The sequence below is a fragment of the Eretmochelys imbricata genome, chromosome 25 (genome assembly GCF_965152235.1).
Source record: "Eretmochelys imbricata isolate rEreImb1 chromosome 25, rEreImb1.hap1, whole genome shotgun sequence".
Classification (NCBI taxonomy): Eukaryota; Metazoa; Chordata; order Testudines; family Cheloniidae; genus Eretmochelys; species Eretmochelys imbricata.
In genome coordinates, this window is record NC_135596.1 from 4,706,454 (window position 1) to 4,711,797 (window position 5,344).

A 5,344-nucleotide genomic window follows, 5' to 3' on the forward strand; every position below is an offset into this window, starting at 1 on the left:
CTGACGTGCTGATGAGACGTGTGACTGCTCTGCTGTGTGATAATCTTAAATTGTCAGGAGCGTTTGGACCCAGGTCCAAGTGGACAGCGTGACTCCTTCAGCTGGCGGCAGTAGCCGACTATTATCCTCCAGCTGGGTGGGATATAACACACCCTCGCACTGCACACACCAGGGACAGACCCAGGGTCATGCACTGGTGTCTATTTGAATTTATATGTTTTGCAGCTTAACACCTCAGCCAGACGCTTACAGGCCTGAGCTAACAGGACTCTCGTATTTCACTTCTTGGATGATGGAACTGCTGGGAGGAACCCGGCTGGTGGGTTATTTCAGGGGTGCCTCTCCAGCCCCCCTGAAATCTTAGGAAAACCCATTGGAAAGAAAATCATGAAAACAACCACAGACACATTCAGGGCCCTTCAGGCCCCTGCCCAGCAGCTGTGGAAAGCAGTGCTAGGACCCAGGATGGGCAGCAGGAGTCCAAGGCTCTGCTGGGGGATCGTGGGCGAGTTTACCTCTGTATCCCCATCTATATAACATAGATAATGACACTCACCCACCTCTGTGATGGGCTTGACCATCTACGGCTTGGAAGCGCTGCGTGGGTGGCAAGCAATTCTTATAGCACGCCCTGACACCATCCCACACAGCCAGCAGGCAGGTGGCAGAGGTTCAGGCCGCAGTGCTGGGTTCGAACACTGCTGCCAACTCATCGAGGAGATCACCATGGATACAGCTGTGGACACACAACAGAGCACGTGCATGTATCTTCAGCGTGTCAATGTGTGTGCGAGAATGTCTGCCTGTCTGTGCTCGTGCTCGCTGAGCTGCATGCTCTGTGTCTGCACTGGTCTGGATCTAGGTGTGAATGTCTCCCCTGCGTGTACACGTGTGCGTGTGGCTGTGAATTTGGGCACTGAGCTGCACCAGAGAGGAGCCACGCCTTCCCCAGCTGGTCAAAGAGCTGCCTGGCTTCCTTCCCTGTGCTGTGACCTGTTAGGGGGCTTATTCCTTCATCCACTTACTTCCCTGGTCCTTCTCGCATGAACAGAGAGCAACGATACCCGAAGTCCAAAGGTGCAAACAATTCGATGTTTATTGGGGTGAACTTCCAGCAAGCATGATTCCAGTTTCCTTCCTTAGTGTCCTCCTTCCCAGCTCTGACACCACAGAGCCTTACACCTGTGTCCCTGTTCCCATTCCTACCCTTAGCCAAACATGATTCCAACTTCCTTACTCCCATTCCCTGTTCCCATTTCCCCCTTTAGCAAAACATGATTCCAATTTTCTTACCCCCATTCCCATCTCCCTCCCACCCACACCCACTCACTTCCTCATTGACTACAGATTATATAGTAAAACTTGAGTTCTGCTTAGCTATACCTTAACCAATCATTTTCCTGAAATTTAACTAACCAATCCTAACATATTGTAACATGATTATGTAACCAATTATATCCCACCACCTTAATCAGTTTACACCCAGCAAAATTAATTATACAGCAGACAGGAACAATCACAGAACCAAAGAGATTATACAGACAAACAATAGCAAAGTGGGAACTATAATGACAAAACAATACAGAAGTGAGGATTTCACATCCCAGCTATTGATAAGTGAGTTCTTGCCAGACAGGATGCTATCAGACTAAGTTTCCTTTTACATTTTCTAGGCACTTCCCTTTCTCTGGAGGTGATAGGAATACAATCCTGTCCTGATAGTGCCTAACAGCCCAATATTTCAGTGTGACTAGTTTGGAACGTGAGGATGTAACTGTTCACTTCCCAGCTTATGGCTGCCTCTGCTGCTTAGCCAAAGGCCTTAGCCTAAGAACAGAGCCTCAGACTGTCACAGTAAGAGAAGGCCCTTACACCAGCAGACAGTGATTTTGATTCTTTCTTTTATACCTCTAGAACTAGCCAAGTGATAAGAAGACACCTAAATTCTTCAAGTACAGACCTTTGCAGACTGGCCTGAATATCTTTATCCTAACATGACCTCTCTTTACAGCGAAGCCGTGTGGCATTCCCACAGCCCGGGCCTCATGCACTGGGAACGCCCAGCCAGGCCAGATGCTAAAGGGGCACAGAATGGGGACCCAACGGCCCAGGGAGGCCTGTGCGCTAAAGGCTCCAAGGCAACAGAAGTCCAGCTCAGCCTGTGACAGAAAATTGGTGATAAAATTCAGCAAAAGTGACAGCCAGAGACTGACTCAGTCCAAAACAAAGATCTGTTATCAGCCAGTGGCTGGGTCAGATCCCAACTACCAAGCAAGAGAATGGAAACGGCAATGAATGAACCAAAATTAGTGCTGAAAATTAAGCCTAACTGGTGGACAAAGTAACGAAGGGATGGACTGTTCCGCCAGCACCTCCTTCTGTGGTCTGTATCACAGCCTTTGCGGGGGCAGCTGCCCAGGAAGCGGGGAGCCCGGGTTGGCCAGAAACTGGCCCGGGCTGGCCTGGTCTCTGTCAAAAGCGTTGAGGCACCAGCCCATTCCTGTGGAACGTTTCGAGTCCATCTAATCCGTGTCTGCGGGAGGAAAGTGTCAGTGGGACAGGTTTGGAGTGTGTGGTGGGCCAGGGATCTCCAGCAGAAAGTCTGCAGCGAGAGGTGGAGACATGGCTGGACTTTCCGCTCCCCTTTTGCATGTGTTTGACTTGCTCTGTCTTCGAGGAAACGGGATCAGAGGGTCAGGAACCACGACGCCGGCTCTTCCCTGGAAAGGACAGTTATTGCCATTGTTAACAGTATCTAAGAGACTGTCAAACGGGGGCTCCCTGCAAACACTCTCCAGCTACAGGAAAAGGGAAGAAGTACACTTCCCAGGCGTGGACTGTGTTCATTGCTTTCCCTGTATGTTTAATAACAGGTTGAAGGATGATGGGGCTGTTGCCATGGGACTGAGCGGGCTGAGAGCTCTGTTCTTGGTCCACATTTCACCGTCCATTGTTTTGCAGCAGCAGGGTCTTGTGAAGCTCTTGACTCTCTGGTCCTGTTTATTCCAGCAGCTCACCCCGTGCAGGTGCTGTGCGGGGCACAGTGCATGAGGGACGGGCGCTTAGGGGGCCGTGTGCATGCCCTTGCCACACAGACATGCTGGATTGCCAGGGCTGGGCCTGAGGGGACGCACAGGCCATGGACCCCGGTCGTGATGACGTGCCCTTGCCCCGGCCGGGCCTGCAGGCCTGGCTGACAGAACTGGGCGGGAGCTTGTACCGGTAGCAGTTAGGAAGTGGGGCAGAGCTGGAGTAATTTGCTGAGCTGTGGCCTGGTGAATCATTCCCAGCCTGCCCTTGAGGCATTAGGAAGTCCAGGCTCTGCCTCTCTCACGGCCTTTCCGGCCTGGCTGGGGGGACAGGGCAGCGACTGGAGAAGGGGGTGGACAGGCTGCTTTTGGCGAAATGCAAACCGTGGGGCAAGGTGCTCCTTACACACCCTGTAGCTCTGCAGGGCACGGTCCCAGAGGGGTGAGCTCAGCCAGCCCGGGCGTCTGGCAAACAGCAAGCTGGGGAAGACAGCCCGGAGGTCAGGAAGGGATCTTACCGCCCCACAACGTGGGCAAGGATCCACCGCTGGCCAGGGGCTCTGGAACCCTCAGCTGCCCGGACGCTGCCAGACGCGAATCTTGGGCCCTCCACTAAGTGTCCAGTGAATACAATGGCAACAAGTTTTACTCCACAGCACCTCTGCTGGGACTGGGGGAGCTGGGGGGGTCCCCCACAGCCGGTGCTCCTGCCCTGTCCCCCACAGCACCCCTGCTGGGACTGGCTCCCCCACAATCAGCACTCCTGCCCCATACCTCACAGCACCCCCTGCTGGGAGAGGAGAGGCTGGGATGGGGGGTGACCCTCCTGCTGGGGAGCAGCTCGGGCTGCAGTACGCTTCCCCACCGCCAGCCCCATTCCCAGGAGACGCGTCCAGGTGCCAGCGACTGGCTGACGGGGGCACTGGTGGCAGGAGACCGGGGGCTTGTTGGACACGGCGTCTCCGGGCAATGACTGGTGTCTACTCGCCACCCCCTGGGCAGTGCGGAGCAAGCAGCCGCTATTTCAGGAGGGCGGGTGCCCCAGGCGGCGGGGAGCAGCCTGCGCTGGTGGGCACTGGCTGAGGGTGAAGGGGACCTAGGGGGGGTCAGGCAGGGAAAGTCGAATGGGAGGAGACCTGGACCCTGAACCCAGGGTGAGGGGCTCTGTGGGTGAGGGGCCCTGGTTCCGCTCTGCATCCCCCCGCCCGCCCTTCCCTTCAAGGGCGGGAGGTTTCCCAGCTCCCCGTCTACTCCCATGGGCATCCCAACACTAGCGCCGGGGTACCGCCCCCCTGGGGCTGAGTGTGACGCCCCCGCACACCCCTCCAGGGACAAGGTAATGAGGGGTAACCGTGGGTGCTGCGGCCATGGTTACAGCGTACAGGGGAGTCAAGAGGAAGTGGGGGGAGGGAGGACAACACGAGTAACTTGACAGATGGGGATCTGAAAGCACTTCCCAGACCTGCACTAAGCCTCACACCCTGGGGAGGGAGCAAAGTATCATCCCTGCAGGAGAAACTGAGGCACAGAGCAGGGCAATGACTCGGCTGAGGTCACCCAGTGAGGCACTAGCTGCACCCCCCGCATCCTCCCAATTCCTGCCCCCTCCTGCCCTGCTCCTTCCCATTCCCAAAACCCCTCTGCCACTGCTACTGCCCCCTGCTGGCTGGAACCTGAATGGCTCAGCTGTGTGTCATAGGCCCAACACTGTTAGCAGTGATTCTCCCTTCCATCCCTGTTTTTGTATACAGGGACTCTGGGTTCTGGCCCCAGCATGGCTGTGGGGTTCTGGGTGCGCAACAGCGTGACTGTGCCTTCATCCCAGCACCGAGTGCTGCCACAGCTCAGTTTAGGAACGTCTGCGCAGCGCCCGGGGTGGAAGGGGCGTCGGAAGCTTTTGTGGGCGTAAGCTGCCATCTGATTATCAGCCTGGCTGCCAGCCTGGCTTTGGCGTGTGCTGGCATGTGCCATGCGTGTTCGTGCACGGCTGTGGGCGACGGGAGGAAGGAATATAAAGATGATCTCAGAGCCGGCAGTGGTGCAGAGGCAGCTTTGCCATGCTTGGATTTCCTTGAAGGCGGAAAACACCTGCTGACCGGTCGCCGGGGAAACCGTCACGAGGAACAGAGTCCGGAGTCACTGTGGCTAGGAACGAGCAGTCCTTGGTGCGCCAGGGCCTCTCAGCGTCGACATCAGCACAGGCTTCCTGCGGGCAAGTCTCCCGGGCCAGCCCAGTCCCAGCCAGCGCCGGACTCTGAGCTTTGAACTCGCCCTCTGCCGAGTTGCAGACGGACAGACAGGAGCGTGGCCAGGGG